General features: G+C 44.9%; 1 long non-coding RNA gene across 1 annotated transcript; it reads left to right on the top strand.

Annotated features, from left to right (window-relative positions):
- The first annotated feature begins 2,063 nt into the window (after positions 1 to 2,063).
- Positions 2,064 to 3,762, top strand: LOC110743543. The gene is made up of 2 exons (XR_002522807.2): positions 2,064 to 2,371; positions 3,284 to 3,762. It is a non-coding gene; the product is annotated as an uncharacterized LOC110743543 (long non-coding RNA).
- Positions 3,763 to 21,546: the final 17,784 nt, after the last annotated feature.

The raw sequence follows: 21,546 nt of genomic DNA, 5'->3' as shown, positions 1-21,546 counted from the left end.
GCTTGTGCCCTGCCTACAGAGCCCAGCTCTCTGTAAGTTCAGAAGGCCTTTGAATGAGAATCACGAGAAACCCAACTCACAGTAGCTTGAAGAGTGGTTTATTTTATCACTGAACAAGAAATCCAGAGGCAAGGGAGTGGTTTACATTGATTCAGTTACTGGACAAGGCCATCAATACCCAGGCTTTATCATTCTGCTTTGCCATCCTCAACCTATTGTATTTTTATCCTGATATTCAATGGTTCTCAAAGTGTGGTCCCCAGACAAGTAGCATCAGTGTCACCTGGCAACTTGTTAGAAATGCACATTCTGGCCAGGCACAGTGGCTCACACTCTGGGAGGCTGAGGCAGGAGGACTGCTTGAGGTCAGATGTTCAAGACCACCCTGGCCAACATAGCAAGATACTTGTCTGTTTAAAAAAAGAAAGAGGGCGGGCGCGGTGGCTCACGCCTGTAATCCCTGCACTTTGGGAGGCCGAGGCGGGCGGATCACGAGGTCAGGAGATCGAGACCATCCTGGCTAACACGGTGAAACCCCGTCTCTACTAAAATACAAAAAATTAGCCGGGCGCGGTGGCGGGCACCTGTAGTCCCAGCTACTCGGGAGGCTGAGGCAGGAGAATGGCGCAAACCTGGGAGGCGGAGCTTGCAGTGAGCCGAGATGGTACTCCAGCCTGGGCGACAGAGTGAAGACTCCGCCTCAAAAAAAAAAAAAAAAGAAAGAAAGAAAGAAAGAAATGCAAATTCTCAGCCCACTCTAGATGTATGAATCAGAACCTCTGAGGACAGGGCTCAGCAGTCTCTTTTAAGAAGCCCTCTGGGTCAGGTGCAGTGACCTGTAATCCTAGCACTTTGGGAGGCCAAGGAGGGTGGATCACCTGAGATTAGGGACTCGAGACCAGCCTGGCCAACATGGTGAAAACCCATCTCTATTAAAAAAAAACAAAAAATTAGCCCGGCATGGTGGCAAATGCCTGTAGTCCCAGCTACTCAGGAGGCTGAGGCAGGAGAATCGCTTGAACCTGGGAGGCGGAGGTTGCTGTAAGCCAATATCGTGCCATTGCACTCCAGCCTGGGCGACAAGAGCAAAACTCCACCTCAAAAAAATAAAGATTTTTTTGGGTGATTATAATATCTCTGGTTTTAGATCACTCTGGATATAATATCTCTGGATTATAATCACTCTGGGTGATTATTCTGGTGCACATTCAAGTTTGAGAACTGCTGCTCATGCAGATCACCTCATGGTCACAAGACAGTCACCACAGCTCTAAACATTGCATCATCTTTCAGTGAAGGAAGAAGAGAAAAGGAATGTCCCCAGTCTTAGCTGTTCCTTTCATCAGGAAAACAGAAAGCTCCCAGCAGTCTTTCCCTTAAGACTCCTTGGCCAAAACCAGGTTGCATGGCTCAGCCTCTAACTGCAAAGGACACCAGGAAAGCCCTTATGGCAGGAGGCAGCAAGAGAGGTGGGTGCTGGACATGGCTGTGGGCAGCCCGGGACAATGTCTGCCATGGAGTCCATGGTGGTCAGGACCAAGGATAATGTCATGCTTGACTCCATCTGCAAACATAGTCTTTGAACTTTCAGATTCTTCAGATGGGAGTACCTAGACATAGAAATTTCATTATTGTTAATATCTATCAATTGTGGTCGAGATCATTACTCATCACGCTAAAAGAATCCTTTCCCATCAAAAATGAGCAGGAGGCGCCGTGTATGGTGGCTCACACCTGTAATCTTAGAGCTTTAGGACCTCAAGGAGGGAGGATTGCTTGAGGCCAGGAGTCTGAGACCAGCCTGGGCAACATAGCAAGGCACTGTCTCTACAAACTTTTTAAAAAAATTAGCAGAGAATGGTGGCTTGCTCCTGTAGTCTTAGCTAAGGTGGGAGGATTGCTTGAGCCAGGGAGTTCAAGGTTGCAGTGAGCTATGATCATGCCACTGCACTCCAGCTTGGATGACAGAGCAAGACCCTGTCTTTAAAAGCAAATATATATTTTTTTTAATTAAAATATTTTTAAATGAGCAGGGGAAACAACAAAGAAGGAAGAAGAGAAGGAAGTGATGAACTCTGCCTTGACAGAGTTGAGTTCTTTTCCGAGCAATCAGGGAGGAGAACATTACAGGCAGAGAGATTAATATGCATGAAAATGTGGAAGTGAGAAAGAACTGTGAGCTGCCTAGAGAGGCTACGTGTGGCAAGCATTAGGAGAAGCTGGATGGAGGGTGAGGGCCCGATCACGAAAGGCCTTGTATGCTGTTTTGAGGAGATTGAACTCCACCCTGTTCCTAATATCATTAAAGCTTGGAGGGCATCTTATCCTGGGTCCACAGATGGACTTTGGTACCTTATCAACACTATTTATTGTAAGTATTATCTATAATATCAACCCTCTGAAACTGTATGAAAAATTTCGTGCGGCTACTCTGCCTATGGAGTAGCCATTCTTTTGTTTCTTTACTTTCTTAATAAACTTGCTTTCGCTTTACAAAAAGAATAAAAATTCATGGATGTGTGGGTGTGTGTAGTCTTCTGGAGAGAGGGCCCCAGATTTGCAGGGATGTGCATAACCCAAAGAAGTTTAAGAATCTGGCTGGGTGTGGTGGCTCACACCTGTAATTCCAGCACTTTGGGAGGCCGAGGCAGGCAGATGGCTTGAGGCCAAGAGTTTGAGACCAGCCTGGCCAACATGGTAAAGCCATGTCACTATTAAAAAAAAAAAAAAAAAAATGAAAGTAGGCTGAGCGCGGTGGCTCACCCTTGTAATCCCAGCAATTTGAGAGGCCAAGGTAGGTGGATCACCTGAGGTCACGAGTTTGAGTCCAGCCTGACCAACACGGTAAAACCCCATCTCTATGAAAAACACAAAATTAGCCAGGCGTGGTAGTGCATGCCTGTAATCCCAGCTACTCCGGAGGCTGAGGCATGAGAATCACTTGAACCCAGGAGGCAGAGGTTGCAGTGAGCCAAGATCATGCCATTGCATGCCAGCCTGGACAACAAGAGTGAAACTCTGTCTCAAAAATAAATAAATAAATAAATAAAAGAATCACTTCTTTAAGGAGTCAAGGAGTTAATCATTGTATTCTGTATTCATCACCAGAATAAATGTATACTCAGACCAGACTCTAGATCCAGGTTAACTAGAAAAGACAGAGTTCAGATCAGAGTTGGGATTCTATCTTCTTGTCCACAGCCTTTCCTGTGCAATGTCTGCAATGGACAATCTCCAACAAGTGCCAAGAGAGATGAGTGTCTCCTTTTCCCCTCCTTGTCAGGCCACAGAATCCCTCCTCTCTCCAATAACCTCTCAGCCTTGCTGTCTGTCACCACTCCCAAATGATGAGAAAGGAGGGAGTGGGACATCTGTGAAGAGAGACCCACCAGCTCCCCATCAAAGCCGGGGCACTCCAGAAGCCACCAGAAAATGGAACAAGAGAGGATTCTTTTCCAAGGAGAGTAGGACAAGCACAAGGGAACTTCTTGTCTACGACAGGTCCTTGTGATTCTGGGTAAGGAGGGAGATTGTTTGGATCTGCTCCTGACTTTCAGTCTTCAGAGTCTCCACTTTGGAGGCTTATAATGATTATTTGTAACGAGTTAGTGAGCAGAATGGGGCAGAATAATATCACAGGTTTCTTAATCCAAAGAGAAATGATTTTGTAAAAATCCCAGTAAACAACAGAATTTTAAAATGTTTGTTTTAGAAAAAGATACAGAAATGTTCTTCACATGACTAAACCTCTTCACTAATGGTGTTGTTTTGGTTCCTTCCAATTAATTCCTGAGTTTAAGAAGTCTTTAGGTGCCACATACCTGAAATCTTCATCCAAATAGACACAATAGGGCCTTACTAGGGCCGTTGATTTAGGTGGTAACTTCCCTGAATTCACTGGTTGGGGCCCTACTTACCCAAATATATGATTTACATAACTGGATCCTGAACAGGAAGTAGCGCAGATTTGCAAATCACCACACAAATTCAGTTTTGCACCAATAATACAGTTTCCTCCCGGTTTTGTCTCTTACTGAGAAACAGATGGGTCACCCATCATTGCCAGCCCACCCTCTTCTGTCCTGGAAGCTCTCACTGATTCCTGTTCTGTCCTGGAAGCTCTCACTGATTCCTGTTCTGTCCTGGAAGTTCTCACTGATTCCTGAACCTCTTCTGATCATGCTTTTATGGTGTCATGCAGTAGGGACCTCAGGTGTGCACTCTGCGTCGTGCACCCTTTGTTAATCCCCAACATGATCTGGTGGGTCTGATCTGATTCCTATGTGTCTGGTACTTGTATACCCTGAGGCACACGCGAGGATATCCTGTTTGTTCTGTTTGGGTATTCTACTGACCCCTGCTGAAGGCCATGACTCAGGAAACCAGCGGCTGCCTCTCTGTTGACTCACCTGGCCTAGTCTCTGGCCCTGATGCTATCTAGCTGTTGGCTTCATCTTATGACCTATTCCATGACCTCAGAGTACTCTGCTGGGCAGCTACCCCATAGCTTCTTGATACTGGGAACACATGGTCACACACCTGTCCTCCTCACTGGTGGGAGATTCAACCCCACAGCCTCTGAGAGGCCTGGGAGTAGTGTCCCCCCAGCCAACCTTGACTCTGTGGAAAGGTGGGAGATGATTCTTGCCTTCTGTCTGACTTGCCTGCTCTCTGCCATTTCCAACTGACTCAATGTTGGAGATAACATGTTGGACAAGGTGCTTCTGCAAGTCAGCTTAGAAGGAATGGAACACTGATGCTGGGATTGCAGAGAAAATAATTTTGTGGCTGGGCATAGTGGCTCACGCCTGTAAGCCAAGCACTTTGGGAGGCCGAGACAAGCAGATCACGAGGTCAAGAGATCCAGACCATCCTGGCCAACACGGTGAAACCCTGTCTCTACTAAAAATACAAAAAAAAATGTCTAGGTGTGGTGACACGTGCCTGTAATCCCAGCTACTCGGGAGGCTGAGGCATGAGAATCTGAGAATCACTTGAACCCAGGAGGTGGAGGTTGCAGTGAGCCGAGATGGCACCACTGCACTCCAGCCTGGCAACAGAGTGAGATTCCATCTTTAAAAAAAAAAAAAAAAAAAAAGGAAAAAGAATACAATTTAGTACCAGCTGTTATGAGGATTCAAAATAATAAAAAGCTGTGCCACTTACTAGCTGTGTGACCTAAGGCAAGATACTTAACCTCTGTGTGCTGCAGTTTCCTCATCTGTAACATGAGGATAAAAAGGTGGTTGTGAAAATTAGAAACTATATAGATGAGAAGTGTCTGAGAAGTACCTGGGATACTGTACGTGCTCAACAAGGGGTAACTATCGTTATTATTGACTATGAACAGCAGGCCTATTTTTGACCCCAGCTTTATCATTAACATTACAAAACTTCGCAACATCAGCATCCAAAAGCAAAAAGAATAATCTAAGAAAAATTCACAGAAATGAAATTGTGAGAGAATTTAATAAATTAAACATCCCAATAGGAAAATAGAGAAGATAATATGAGCAAGCACTTTAAAGAAAAACAAAAATGAGGCCAGGCACAGTGGCTTATGTCTGCAATCCCAGCACTTTGGGAGGCCGAGGCAGGTGGATCACCCGAGGTCAGGAGTTCGAGACCAGCCTGGCCAACATGGTGAAGCCCTGCCTCTACTAAAAATACAAAAATTAGCTGGGCGTGGTGGCATGTGCCTGTAATCCCAGCTATTCAGGAGGATGAGGCAGGAGAATTGCTTGAACCCGGGTAGTGGAGGTTGCAGTGAGCCAAGATTGCACCTCTGTACTCCAGCCTAGGCAACAGAGCGAGACTCCATCTCAAAAAAAAAAGAAAAAAGAAAAGAAAAGAAAAAGAAATAGTATTTTATTCTTCCATTGATTTGTATTTCTTTGATTTCTAGTGAGAGCAAATTTTTTCATACGTTTATTAATTTTTTTTCGAGGGGGGACAGAATCTTGCTCTGTCTCCCAGGCTTGAGTGAAGTAGTGCGATCTCTGCTCACTGTAACCTCTGCCTCCCAAGTTCAAGCGATTCTCCTGCCTCATTCTCTGGTGCATGCCACCATGCCCAGCTGATTCTTGTATTTTTACTGGAGGCGGGGCTTCACCGTGTTGGCCAGGCTGGTCTCAAACTACTGACCTCTGATGATCCACCCGCCTCAGCCTCCCAAAGTGCTAGGATTATAGGCGTGAGCCACCGCGCCTGGCCTAAAATTGTATTTCAACCTCCATGTGGGCAAAGATTTTTAAACTATAATACTTCCTGGGCTGGGAAGTGGAAAGCAGGTAACCTTGTACAATGCTGGCAAGGAGGGGGTTGTAATTTGTTAACTCAATTCTAGAGAACAATTCAGAAACACATATCAAATGTCTTAAAATATTGTGTACTCTGTCTTGATATTTTGCTTTCAAGAATGTATCCTAAAGCAATAATTATAGTTGAATACAAGGATTTTTTTTTTTTTTTTTTTTTTTTTGTTTGAGATAGAGTCTTGCTCTGTCACCCGGGCTGGAGTGCAGTGGCGCAATCTCGGCTCACTGCAAGCTCCGCCTCCCGGGTTCCCGACAGACATTCTCCTGCCTCAGCCTCCCGAGTAGCTGGGACTACAGGCGCCTGCCACCTCGCCCGGCTAGTTTTTTGTATTTTTAGTAGAGACGGGGTTTCACCGTGTTAGCCAGGATGGTCTCGATCTCCTGACCTCGTGATCCGCCTGCCTCGGCCTCCCAAAGTGCTGGGATTACAGGCTTGAGCCATTGCGCCTGGCGAATACAAGGATTTTTTAAGTATTTTATTTATTTTAAAAAATTATTTTTCTTTTGCAGAGATGAGGTCACGCTATGTTACCCAGGCTGGTCTTGAACTCCTGAGCTCAAACAATCTGCCTACCTCGACTTCCCAAAGTGCTGGGATTAAAGGTGTAAGCCACTACACCCAGCTAGGATTTTTAAAACATTATTTATAATAGTGAGAAATTGAAAACACACCAAAATAAATTTGAAAAAAATAGACGAGTATGTAGAAGAAATGACCAAAAATTTTTCTAAGCATAAAATTCATGGAATGGAATAAATCTCACACACACATACACACACACACACACTTAATGTATGTTTTTAAAGATCATAAATTATATTTAAAGGAAAGCAACTAGCTGGAAGAATATGTACCACAAATATGCCGAATTGTTAATATCCTAAAACACTACACTAAAAATGTGTATGCTATACTATAAATCAATAAAAATGCCCTCCAACAAAAAAATAAACAAAGAATTACCTGAAGACAGGCCGGGCACAGTGGCTCATGCCTGCAACCCCAGTTACTCTGGAGGCTGAGCCAGGAGAACCACTTGAACTTGGGAGGCGGAGGCTGCAGTGAGCTGAGATTGTGCCCCTGCATTCCAGCCTGGGTGACAGAGCAAGACTCTGTCTCAAAATACAAACAAACAACAACAAAAACCCAAGAATCATCTGAAGACAATTCACAGAAAAAGTGTAAGTGGTTAATAAACGTAAGAAAAATATTCAGCCTTGTTACCAATGAAAGAAATACATATGAAAATGAGATTTGGCCAGGAGCCATGCCTGTAATCCCAGCACTTTGGGAGGTCAAGGCTGGCAAATCACCTAAGGTCAAGACTTTGAGACCAGCCTGGCCAATGTGGTGAAACTCCGTCTTTCCTTAAAGAAAAAAAAAAAAAAATACACACACACAAATTAGCTAGGCGTGGTGGTGCACTTGTGGTCCCAGCTACTCGGGAGGCTGAGGCTGGAGAATCGCTTGAACTTAGGACGTGGAGGCTGCAGTGAGCCGAGATCGCGCCACTGCACTCCAGCCTGGGCAACAGAGTAAGACTGTGTCTCAAAAATTAAATAAATAAATAAATAAATAGATTTTTAAGCCAGGCCAGGTGGCTCACGCCTGTAGTCTCAGAACTTTGGGAGGTTGAGGCAGGAGGATCACCTGAGCCCAGGTGTTCCAGGTTGCAGTGAGCTATGATTGTACGCTCCAGCCTGGGCAACAGAGCAAGAGTTTGTCTCTTTAAAAAAATTAAAAATAAATGAAACGATATTTTTAAAAAAACTTATCAAACCAGCAAAATAAGTTTAATTATAATACCTAATGTTGTGGAGTATACAAGGAACTACGGATTTTCATTTACTTGGAAGTTTAAATTGGTTAAAAATTATTTTCTGAAAAACACCAGCAATATATTAAATGATTTTTTAAAAAATCATACTTTTGGTTATGTGCAGTGGCTCATGGCAGTAATCCCAGCACTTTGGGAGGCTGAGACTGGAGGATCTCTTGAGGCCAGGAGTTTGAGACTAGCCTGGGCAACATAGCAAGATTCCATGGCTACAAAAAATTAAAAAGTTAGCCAGGTGTGGTCGTGCACACCTGTAGTCCCAGCTACTCAGGAGACAGAGGCAGGAGGATCGCTTGAGGCCAGGAGGTTGAGGCTGCAGTGAGCTGTCATCATGCCACTGCACTCCAGTCTGGGCAACAAAGCTAGACTTTGTTTCAAAAAAAAAAAAAAATCCTATTCTTGTCTTTGAGAACCTGTTCTAGCAGTATCCAAAATCCAAAGGACACGATTTAATAAACGCACAAAGCATTATGTGTTGTAACTTTCTTCACAGCATTATTCACATTTTTGTAAACATAGGGGCTGGTTAAATAATGTATTTATATAGGGGTGAAGGGTTAGAGCAGGGAAAGCGATTGCATTTTCATCATCTAGTTCCTTGATTCTGGTGGGCACATCAGCTACTAACAGATATAAAAGTGACTTTAAAAGTATATTGTGGCCAGATGCAGTGACTCACACCTGCAATTTCAGCACTTTGGAAGGCCTAGATGGGATTGCTTGACTTCAGGAATTTGAGACCAGCCTGGGTCTCAACATAGCAAGACCTATCTCTTTAAAAAAAAAAAAAAAAAAAAAAAGGGTGATAGAAATACCTGGTCTGAAGACTACTTTCTAATATAATATAATATAATATAATATAATATAATATAATATAGAAAAGAAAGAAACTCCAGCATAATACTTCCCCTCCTTTCTCCTCCAGCCAGATGCAAATTTAACATTATAATACACAATAGATGTATTCTAAATGTATTTAATAAAATATTAAAAAACAATGAGAGAGATCTTTATATACTGATCAGGAAATAAATTCACGATATGCTGAAGAAGAGAAAATTGTGAAGAAAGATTTAAAAATGAAAATAAAAGGTTGGGTGCAGTGGCTCATGCCTATAATACTAGCACTTTGGGAGGCTGAGGTGGGAGGATTGCTTGAGCCCAGGATTTCAAAACCAGCCTGGGCATTGGGGCAACATAGTGAGACCCTATTTTAAAAAAAGAAAAAAGAAAGAAAAATGAAAATTGTGCATGTGTGTGGTGGGGGGGGTGCGTGGATAAATTGATAGAGTGTTTTTAACAGGTGGAAGTGTAGATACTGTTTACTTTTTTTTTTTTTTTTCCTTAGAGACAGGGTCTTGCTCTATTGCCTAGTCTGGAGTGCAGTGGCACGATCATGGCTCACTGCAGTCTCAAACTGTTCCACCCTCCTCAGCCTCCAGGGAGTAGCTAGGACTACAGGTGTGTGCCACCATGCCCAGACACATTTTTTAATTTTTTGTAGAGATGGAGCCTGCTATGTTTCCCAGGCTCGTGTCAAACTCCTGGTCTCAAGTGATCCTCCCGCCTTGGCCTCCCAAAGCAATGGGATTACAGGTGTAAGCCACTATGCCCAGCCCCTATTTTGCTTTTTACAAATGACAACAAAAAATAAAAGCAAATAAATGTCAGTCTTTAGAGCTGAGCTGTCTGTTTTGCATCAATAGAAAAGAAACTCCTCCCACAACCACACCTTATGAAAGAAAGAAAGAAAGAAAGAAAGAAAGATCTCCTTAGGGACTAACCTGGAGTTGTGACAGTTGTGGCTCAAAGCATTGCTTTCTGAGCTAGGAATGAACTGCAATCACTGCCATTCACTAGTGAGGCAATGGTCCGGCTGCCTGACGCTCTCCCTCTGCCGCCCCCACCCTGAGCTCCAAGTCACTTCCTCTATCATGATGTTTGCATTGGACGTCTCTGCCATCATCCTCCAGCAAATCATGCAATGAGGGTTCACAGAACGGACTGTGTGAGCTCAAAGGAATCTTGCCCATTCATTTTCTCAGCAAATACTCAGCTTCTATTTCACCCTGGACCCTTGCTAAGCAACTGAGGATACAGCAGTGAGGCAGATACAGTCCCTCCCCTCTTGAAGTTTACAATCTAGTAGATAAGACTGAAAAATAAATGGGTCGTTCCGGTAGCATACAATACACCCTGACAGGAGCACATTGGAGGGGGCACATAGCTAGACTGGGACCAGAGGGTCTGGGGGAGAGTGACAGGGCAGGATTCCAGAAGAGTTTAGATGTCTAGCTTGGATGTCATCTAAGAACAAGTAAGAGAGAACTAGATGAGGAGCAAGTAGGAACAATATTAGAAAGGATAGGTGATGGCAGCCTTGACACCGTGAGGCTGCAGGCAGTTTAGTAGGCCTGCAATGCAGGATGCTGGAGGCAGGAGAGAGGAGAAGGGAGAGACATGATGCTCCACAGGAAAGGAGGGCCAACTCACAAACGTTGCTTTATAACAGCCACGGTGAGAATTTGGTCTGCATCCAAAAGTCCATGGAAAGCCATTGGAGAGTTTTAAGCAGCAGGCTAACGAGACTGAGTTTGCTTGGACAGACCACATTGACTACAAGATTTAGAGGGGTGTGGTAAGCAGAAATATGACCCCCCAAAGATGACCACATCCTAATCCCTGGAACCTATGAATATGCTACTTTACATGGCAAAGGAGATGTTGCAGGTGTTGTTAAGGATTTTGAGAGGAGGTGTTTATCCTGGATTAACTAGATTGGCCCAATGTAATCACAAATGTCCTTTAAAGTGGAAGGTGGGGAGAGAAGAGAGAGCCAAAGGAGATTTTACTGCGCAAGAGTGGTCAGGGAGATATCACATTGTTAAACTTTGAAGATGGAGGAAGAGAGCCACAAGCCAAAGAATGCAGAAAGCCTCTAGAAGAGAGAAAAGAAAAGGAAATAGACTCTTCCCTAGAGCCTCAGGAAAGGGATGCAGCCCTGCTCACGTCTTGATTTTAGCCCAGTGTCATTTGGACTTCTTACCTACTGAGCTAGAAGTAACAAATTTGTATTGTGTTTGTTTGTTTGTTTGTTTGTTTTTTGAGACAGAGTCTCGCTCTGTCACCAGGCTGGAGTACAGTGGCACGATCTCGGCTCACTGAAACCTCTGCCTCCCGGGTTCAAGCAATTTTCCTGCCTCAGCCTCCCGAGTAGCTGGGATTACAGATGCCCGCCACCATGCCCAGCTGATTTTTGTATATTTAGTAGAGACGAGGTTTCAACATGTTGGCCAGGATGATCTTGATCTCTTGACCTTGTGATCCACCTGCCTTGGCCTCCCAAAGTGCCGGGATTACAGGTGTGAGCCACCACGCCTGGCCAGAAATTTGTATTGTTTTAAGCCACTAATTTTGTAGTAATTTCTTATAGGAGTAACAGAAAATGGATACAGATTATGTTATTGCTGTAACAAATACCTAAACATGTAGAAGTGGCTTTGGAACTGAACTTCGGGAAGAGGCATGAAAAATACTGAGGAGCATGATGGGAAAAGCCTGTATGGCCTTGAATAGACTGCCAGGAGAAATGTGGATGCTAACAGCTTGGACAGGGAGGACTCTGAAATCAGTGAGGAGCAGAGTCAAGAAAATATGAACCAGGCCGGGCGCGGTGGCTCAAGCCTGTAATCTGGGGAGGCCAGGCGGAGGCGGATCGCGAGGTCAGGAGGTCGAGACCATCCTGGCTGAACACGGTGAAACCCTGTCTCTACTAAAATGTCTAAAAAACTGCTTGAGCTGATGTGGCGGTGCCCTGTAGTCAGCCTTCGGGGGCTGAGCAGGAGAATGGCGTGAACCGGGGAGGCCCGAGGCTGCAGTGAGCTGAGACCGACCCACAACACTCCAGCCTGAAGCGACAGAGAAAGCGAGACTCCGTCCTCAAAAAAAATATGAGACAATTTAGAAATTTATGAACAGGCTTGGAAGAAATATGGCTGTTAAAGGTGCTGTGGGTGATGGCTGAGAAGGAAGTGGGGAATATTTTGGGGGAAACTGGAGGAAAGGGGATCCTTGGTACATAGTGACAAAAAGCTTAGCCAATGCCTTGAAGTTATATGAAACACAGAACTTATAAACAATGGACTTGAGGCTGGGCAAGGTGGCTCACGCCTGTAATCCCAGCACTTTGGCAGGCCGAGGCGAGCGGATCACCTAAGGTCAGGAGCTCAAGACTAACCTGGCCAACATAGTGAAATCACATCTCCACTAAAAATACAAAATTAGCTGGGCATGGTGGCAGACACCTGTAGTTCCAGCTACTAGGGAGGCTGAGGCAGGAGAATTGCTTGAACCCAGAAGGCAGAGGTTGCAGTGAGCCGAGATAGTGCCACTGTCCTCCAACCTGGGCGACAAAGTGGGGCCCTGTCTCAAAAACAAAACAAAACAAAACAACAACAACAACAAAAAAAAAGTGAAATTGGGTAGTTAGCTAAGGAGATTTCCAGGCAGTGTTGAAGCGTGTGGTCTGGTTTCTTCTTGCTGCTTATAGTAAAATGTGAGAGGAAATAGATAATTTGAGAGTAATGTTCAACAGAAAATGAACCAGAACTCGATGACTGGGGGAATTCTCAGCCTATTCAGATTGCAAAAGATGTTAAAAAGATGAAATTCACTGTCAGGAAAGTGTGCTTTAGAGAAAAAGCTAAGGACATGGCTGGACAACCTCAGAAAGATCAAAAGATCAGAGTACCATGCCTGTAATCCCAGCACTTTGGGAGGTTGAGATGGGAGGATTGCTTGAGCCCAGGAGCTCAAGATCAGCCTGGGGAAACATAGGGAGGCCTCAACTCTACGGAAAACAACAACAACAACAACAACAACAAAATTAGCTGGGTAGGTGGTGCATACCTGTAGTCTCAGCTATTTGGGAGGCTGAGGTGGGAGGATTGTTTGAGCCTGGAGAGTCAAGGGTGCAGTGAACTGTGATTGCACTACTGACTCCATCCTGGGCAACAGAGCAAGACCCTATCAAAAAAAAAAAAAAAAAAAAAGTTCAGAGTATTCTGTCACATAAGAGGTTTTTTGAAGCAATTAAGTGTGAGACTCATATATCCCCCCAGCTACCTCAACAGAAGACAGAAATAGAAATGGGCTTATCAAGTGAAGATCTGCAAAGGAGCATTTTGTCTAATGGAGTGACATATATGAGAGACCCACAGGGTTCTTGAGAATTTTATACCAGCAGAAACACTGGAGCTTGGACTGAACGGGATAGAGAGGGTATGAAATGAAAGAAAGCTATAAGATCCCCCAAATTCTACAGGCAGGAAACAAGTTGATAAAACCACCCAGCTGCAACCATGTGCTGAATCTTTCATGAAAAAGGAAGAATGGGCTGGGCGCGGTGGCTCAAGCCTGTAATCCCAGCACTTTGGGAGGCTGAGATGGGCGGATCACGAGGTCAGGAGATCGAGACCATCCTGGCTAACACGTTGAAACCCCGTCTCTACTAAAAAAAAAAAATACAAAAAAAAACTAGCCAGGCGACGTGGCGGGCGCCTGTAGTCCCAGCTACTCGGGAGGCTGAGGTAGGAGAATGGCGTGAACCCGGGAGGCAGAGCTTGCAGTGAGCTGAGATCCGGCCACTGCACTCCAGCCTGGGCAACAGAGCCAGACTCCGTCTCAAAAAAAAAAAAAAAAAAAAAAGAAAAAGGAAGAATGACTCAGAGGACAGAGCTGGGAGACCAGAGGGCAGAGTCCTGAGCTGCAAAGTATTATTTCCAGGCTTTGAAACCTAATGGAGTTTGTCTAACTTAATTTTGAAATTGCTTGGGACTGGTGACCCCTCTATCTCTTCCTTTCTCTCCTTTTACATGGGAATGTCTATAAGTGTTATCCTCCGCTAGACCCATTATCATATTTTGGAAGCAGAAGCTTATTTTCTAGTTTCACATGTCCACAGATGGAGAGAAACTTTGCCCCAGGATAGATTATGCTGAGTCTCATCCAATACCTAATTTAGATAATATCTATGATAAATTTGAAACTCTTGAGCTAATGAGATGTAAATGAGACTATGACCTTTGAGTTGATACTTTAATGGGCTGAGACTTTCAGGGACCTTGGAATAAGGTGAATGCATTTTGTATGTGAGACAGATATGAGTACTGGGACCAGAGAATGGTCTGTGGTAGGCAGAATAATGACCCACCAAAGATTCCTCCAGAACCTGTGAATCTGTTACATTACATGGCAAAAAGAGACTATGAAGAATTGATTAAACTAAGGATTATGAGACAGGGAGATTATCCTACATTACCTAATAGGCCCAATAATCACAGGGGTCCTTAAAAGTGGAAAGGGGGCCGGGTACGGTGGCTCATGCCTATAATTCCTACACTTTGGGAGGCCGACGCAGGCAGATCACTTGAGGTCAGGAGTTCGAGACCAGCTTGGCCAACATGGTGAAACCTCATCTGTACTAAAAATACAAAATTAGCCAGATGTAGTGGCGAGTACTTGTAATCCCAGGTAGTCAGGAGGCTGAGGCAGGGGAATCACTTGAACCTGGGAGGCGGAGGTTGCAGTGAGCCAAGATCATGCCATTGTAGTTCAGCCTGGGCAACAAGAGTGAAACTCCGTCAAAAAAAAAAAAAGTGGAAGGGGAAGACAGAAGAGAGAAGCACAGGGAGATTTTACTATAGTATGGTCAGTAAGACATAACTTTTTTGGTTTTGAAGATGGAAGAAGAGGAAACCAAGGAAAGTGGGAAGCCTCTAGAAGGTGGGAAAGGCTGGGCATGAATTATCTCCTTGAGCCTTCAGAAAGGAACACAGAGGGAAAACAATGGAGCAAAACTAGAAGCAAGGAGTTAAAATAAGAGGCAGTTGCAATACCCCAAGCAAAAGAGGATGGTATGCTGAATGAGGCAGGTGCAGTGGGGATGGAGATAGGTGGATGGATTAAATACCTATGAGGTATAGTCATTGGGACAAGGCGATGATATTTCTCAGGGAGGAGAGAGGGAAGTCTCTTCTCCAGGATGACATCCATAGTTTTGGCTTATGCAATAGGACAGACGGTGGGACCACTGGCTGTGTAGGCCACACAGGAAGAGGAACAGGTTTGTGGGCAAGAAGATAATTTTATTTGGGACATGTCAGGTTGGTGGTGCTTGTGGAACATCCGAGAAGCAGTTGGATAAGCAGGTCTGAGACTCGGGAAAACATATAGGTAGTAGTTAAAGTCAACCTGATGGATAAGATGGCCCAGGAAGAGTATGAAGAATAAGAAGACAGGACCCGACCTTGTAGAGTGCTAAGTAAGGGTGTGCAAAGAAAACAAATCTACAAGGGGCCTGAGAAAGAACAGCTGGAGAGGTAGAAGGAAAGCCAGGAGAGTGTAGTTCATGTAAGCTGACACTAAAGCTTATCAGTGTTGGGCCAGCACTGGGAAGGAATTAGATGGAACAAGTGGGAGGTCAGATGAAACCACGGTCAGGATTGGCAGTTCTGAGGAGTTTGGAGGAGCTCTGTTCTACCTGGAGAAAGAAGCACTTGTGGGAAACTGATGGTTGGTATTTTCTGCCCAGGTATATGAGGGCAGCCAGAGTCCAGGTGAGCAAACTTGTTTAGGATTCCAGCTCAGCCCAGAATGGGCAGCTGTTCCCAGGAAGGGGTTCCAGGTCCTCTCACTATGCTGTAATTAAGAGACGCAGCCCCGCCCCAACTTGCTCCACGGGACTGACCAGCTGTGTTTGCTCTTCTCTAGCAGGGAAGGCGGATCATCTGTCACCTACTCTGTTTTCTGAATATTCATCCCACTCCCTGCCTTTCTTACAAAGTTCCTTCTGCCAGTTAACCTAGTGTGGTGGCAGGCGCCTGTAATCCCAGCTACTCCGGAGGCTGAGGCAGAAGGATCGCTTGAAACCGGAAGGCAGAGGTTGCAGTAAGCAGAGATTGCCACGCTGCACTCCAGCCTGGGCGAAAGAGCGAAACTACGTCCCAAACAAACAAACAAAACAAAGTTCCTTCTGCCCAAAACGAATATCCAAAGCGTTCTGAGCACTGTGCTAAGTACTTCATGGTCATCGAGAGGCACTGATATTCTCCCCATCTTACAACTGAGGAAACCGAGGCTTAAAGAGGTGAAATGACTTGCCCAAGGTCACAGTCAGTATGTGGCAGAACCAGGATCCAAGTCTAGCTGAATCCAAATTCTAAATTCTAATTCCCCAGAAACCACGATTGCTCCCTCGTTGGGTTCCTATAGTGCTTTATCAACCTCTATCTCCGTTTCATCTCGCTAGGAGCTCCCGGAGAAAGGGGCTTTTAATTCGTCTTGTCAAGCAGTCATCATGGTGTGCCGCCGCAGAAGACCACTAGGTGCCGCGAGAGCACCAACCAGCCTAATTTACTGCTCACCTGCAGTGACTAAAGGAGTAGCTGGTGGGGAAGGGAGCCGGGCCTTTTCTTCTTGCCCTCCAGCCCACCTCTCCTTCCTATCAGAGGTGGGAAGAAAGGATTGGGAGATTGGAAGGTTAGAAATTAGAGATTTGACCGGGCGTGGTGGCTCACGCCTGTAATCCCAACACTTTGGGGGCCAGAGGCAGGTGAATCACATGAGGCCTGGGGTTGGAGATCAGCCTGGCCAACACGGTGAAACCCCATTTCTACTAAAAATACAAAAATTAGCTGGGCATGGTGGTGCGCTCCTGTAATCCCAGTTACTCAGGAGGCTGAGGCAGGAGCTGAGGTTTGAACCCAGGAAGCAGAGGTTGCAGTGAGCCGAGATGGCACCACTGCACTCCAGCCTGGGCAACAGTCAGAGCCAGTCTCAAAAATAAATAAATAAGTAAGTAAATAAACAAATAAATTTAGAGATCTGAGGAGCGTAAACTGGGGCAGCCCAGGGCTAAAGTTAAACAGAAGATCCTAAGACTTCTCTGAGAAAGGCTAGAAACAACAAAATAAAATGTTGTGGCAAACGTCGACAGGCTGGGTCTCAGCCCCACTCCTCTGTCCTCCCTTTTTGTGTAGATCCTAAAATGCACAACCCTATGCTGTGGCCTTAGTGGAAAACGGGTGAAATGTATGTTACTGAGACCTATCCAGCGCTAGAAACTGTGGGAAACAGCCGTGTGTCCTTGCGGAAATCTCTTCACGCCTCTAAGCTTCAATCTTCTTGTAAATAAAATGAGGATAATAGGCTGGGCACAGTGGCTCACACCTGTAATCCCAGCACTTTGGGAGGCCAAGGTGGGAGGATCGCTTGAGCCCAGGAGTTCAAGACCAGCCTGGACAACATAGTGAGACCTCATCTCTATTAAAAATAAATAAATAAATAAAATGAGGATAATCAAGGGACCTACCTCATTGAGTGGTTGTGAGGAGTTAAACACAAAATGCATGTGCCACACTGATACAATATCTGTCGTATAGCAAGTGCTTAATAAATATTGTTATAAACAATAATTATGATAATATATTTAAATGTAAACATTATTGTCGTATTTGTCAGGATTCTCCAGAGAAACAGAACCAATAGGATATATATAGATACATAAGAGGAAATTTATTATGGGCGTTGGCTCATGCAATTACAAAGGCCAAGAAGTGCTATGATAAACCGTCCGCAAGCTGAGAACCAGGAAAGCCGGTAGTGTAATTTAGTCCCCAGTGGAAGGCCTGAGAGTGGGGTCGGGGAGGGAAACTTGTTCAAGAACCAGGAGCTCTGATGTCCATGGGGAGGAGAAAATAGATGTCCCAGCTCAAGGACAGAGAATTCACCCTTCCTCTGCCTTTTTTTTTTTTTTTTTTTTTTTTTTGAGGCAGAGTCTCGCTCTGTCGCCCAGGCTGGAGTGCAGTGGCACAATCTCGGCTCACTGCAAGCTCCGCCTCCCGGGTTTACGCCATTCTCCTGCCTCAGCCTCCCGAGTAGCTGGGACTACAGGCGCCGCCACCACGCCCGGCTAATTTTTTGTATTTTTAGTAGAGACGGGGTTTCACTGTGTTAGCCAGGATGGTCTCGATCTCCTGACCTTGTGATTCGCCCGTCTCGGCCTCCCAAAGTGCTGGGATTACAGGCTTGAGCCACCGCGCCCGGCCTCCTCTGCCTTTTTATTCAAGCCCTCAGTGGATTGGATGCTGCCCACTCAAATAGATGAAGGTGGATCTTCTTTGCTGTCAGTCTACTGATTTAAATGTTAACTCTTCCAGAAACACCCTCAAAGGCACACCCAGAAATAATGTTTTGCCACCTAATATCCCTTAGTCCAGTCAAGATGATACATAAAATCAGTACACAAAATTAACAGTCACTGCAGGTCTGGTGGCTCATGCCTGTAATCCCAAAACTTTGGGAGGCTGAGGCGGGAGGATCATCTGAGGTCAGGAGTTCGAGACCACCCTGGCCAACATGGTGAAACCTCGTCTCTACTAAAAATACAAAAAATTAGCTGGGCATGGGGGCGGGTGCCTGTAATTCCAGCTACTTGGAAGGCTGTGGCAGGAGAATCGCTTGAACCTGGGAGGCGGAGGTTGCCTCCCAACACTTTGGGAGGCCGAGGTGGGTGGATTACCTGAGGTCAGGAGGTCAAGACCAGACTGACCAACGTGGTGAAACCCCGTCTCTTCTAAAAATACAAAAATTATCCAGGTGTGGTGGTGTGGGCCTGTAGTCCCAGCTGCTTGGGAGGCTAAGGCAGAGAATCGCTTGAACCCAGGAGGTGGAGGCTGCAGTGAGCCGAGATCATGCCACTGCCTTCCAGCCTGGGCAACAGAGTGAGATTTGGTCCCCAAATAATGAAAATAATAATAATAATAATAAACGGTAGTTCTTAGCTGCTGCCTTCATGATGATGTCATTTAATTATCTTCTCACACTACAGGCCTGACACATAACGTCCTCAACAAATATTTGTAGGATAAAAAAATAAAAATAGTTTTCAATCATGTTCTCTGTGTTAATCCAGCTTGTTGATCCTGAAGAGACTTTCTGGAGGTGGTGTCTTTAAGGATGAACAGGAGTTTGCTGAGGATAATTGCACCTTCTATTTTAAACAGAGCAGTGCCTAGATACAGAGAAAGTGTTTGGTAAATATTTTGGAAAGAAGAAAGAGAAAGAGGAAGAAAGGAAAGAGAGAAGAGAGAAAAGAATGAAGAGGAAGAAGAGAGGAATGAAAGAAAAGCTCAAGAAGGGCCTGACACAGTGGCTCACACCTGTAATCCCCACATTTTGGAAGGAAGGCCAAAGCAGAAGAATCACGTGAACCCAGGAGTTCAAGATCAGCCTGAGCAGCATAGTGGGGTCCTATCTCTACCAAAAAAAAAAAAAAAAGAAAGAAAGAAAGAAAGAAAAAAGACACAAAACAACAACAAAAACCTTAAGAAGGTTTTTTTCTTTTAAAATTTAGCCTTGACTTGAAACTCATCAAGGAGGTTTTTTATTTGAGCTAAGGATCTCTGAGATAGGCTACAAATAGGATCTCTAGCAAAATGTTTCTCTTTTTTTCTTTTCTTTTCTTTTCTTTTCTTTTCTTTTTTTTTTTTTTGAGATGGAGTTTCACTCTTGTCACCCAGGCTGGAGTGCAATGGCGCAATCTTGGCTCACTGCAACCTCCGCCTCCCAGGTTCAAATGATTCTCCTGCCTTGGCCTCCCAAGTAGCTGGGATTACAGGCGCCCACCACCACACCCAGCTGATTTTTGTATTTTTAGTAGAGACAAGGTTTCACCATGTTGGCCAGGCTGTTCTCGATCTCCTGACCTTGTGATCTGCCCACCTCAGCCTCCCAAAGTGCTGGGATTGCAAGCATGAGCAACCACACCCAGTCAATATCTGAAATTTAAAATGTGCTGGATGTATTGAGTAGATTTGACATAATTGAAGAAATAACCCATAAGTGTAAATACAAGTTAATGGGATCAACCAAACTGAAGCAAAGAGGGAGAAAAAACTGAAAAAAAAAAGTGATCACAATCTTTACGGCCTAATAGACACTGTTAAAAGATCTAATACATGTATAATTGGAGTTCCACAAAGATAAGAGAGAGAGATTGTGGATAACAACAAATATTTGAGGAAATACTAGCTGAAATTTTCCACTTTTGATTTTTTCTAAGCAGCAATCTATAGACCAGAAGATTAGAAACCCACAATTTGCTGGGCACGGTGGCTCACGCCTGTAATCCCAGCACTTTGGGAGGCTAAGGTGGGCAGATCACAAGGTCAGGAGTTTAAGACCAGCCTGACCAACATGGTGAAAGCCTGTCTCTACTAAAAATACAAAAATTAGCCAGGTGTGGTGGCGCACGCCAGTAATCTCAGCTACTCAGGAGGTTGTGGCAGGAGAATCACTTGAATCCAGGAGGAGCAGGTTGCAGTGAGCTGAGATCGTGCCACTGCACTCCAGCCTGGGTAATGGGGCAAGTCCATCTCAAAAAAAAGTGACATTAACACTTATCCTTGAAGAGGTGGGGTCTCTGTTCCCTCCCCTTGATCCCAGGCGGACCTTTGTAATTGCCTCAACAGTAAGAATGTAGTGAAGGTGCCACTGCATGACTTCCAAGGACGGGTCCTGAGAGGCAATTCTCTTCAGTCTGGTGCTCTCCTACTGCCTCTGAGCTGCTATAGAGGATGTTCAGCTACCTTGAAGCCGCCATGTTGGAGAGACTTTATGGAAAGCCCACAAAGGGATAAAGGAGAGAACTGTCCAAGCAACTCCAGCTGTTCCAGCCCCAGCAGTTGAAGGCATCCCAGTACAGACATCAGACATGTGAGTTAAGAAGCCTTCTAAGTGACATCAGGCCCAGCCACCATCTGACTGTGACCTCATAACAGACCCCAAGCCAGACCAAACCAGCAGAGCCACTCCCGAATTCCTAATCCAAAGAAATTGTCATTTTAAGCTGCTGAATGTTAGGGTGATTTGTTATGGTGCAACAGGTAATTAATACACCAATGTGTGCTGTCCAGACTGTGAATCTCATCCCCTTTCCATAATTTCCACACACAAAAGAAAACTTACTCACACAAGGCCTTCTTTGTGGTTAGCCACAAAAGATGAAGAGATAAATGATGTGAAACCAACAACTTAAAATTAAATTTTGAAATCCCAGTTCCAAAAATCCTTTATAGATTTACCCCACCCACCCCAAGCAATGCCTACCATCCCTCTCTTACATCCTCCTCCTCCTGCTCTCATCTTCCTACAAACTTCAAATTCTTCACACTGTTAGGCAGAACAATTACATTCTCTCAAGCTCTTTCTCCCAAACTCAGCTCCAGGACAACCTTTCAGAGTCCAGAGCCCTTTGCTAACATGCGCCGTGGAGCTGGACTTTTCTAGCTCCAACTAGATTCATCATTTCAGCAGATCTGCCTGTGGCCAGC

The sequence above is a fragment of the Papio anubis genome, chromosome 1, assembly GCF_008728515.1.
Source record: "Papio anubis isolate 15944 chromosome 1, Panubis1.0, whole genome shotgun sequence".
NCBI classification, from domain to species: domain Eukaryota; kingdom Metazoa; phylum Chordata; class Mammalia; order Primates; family Cercopithecidae; genus Papio; species Papio anubis.
Note: the sequence above shows the minus strand (reverse complement) of the source record. Positions and strands in the feature narration are given on the sequence as shown.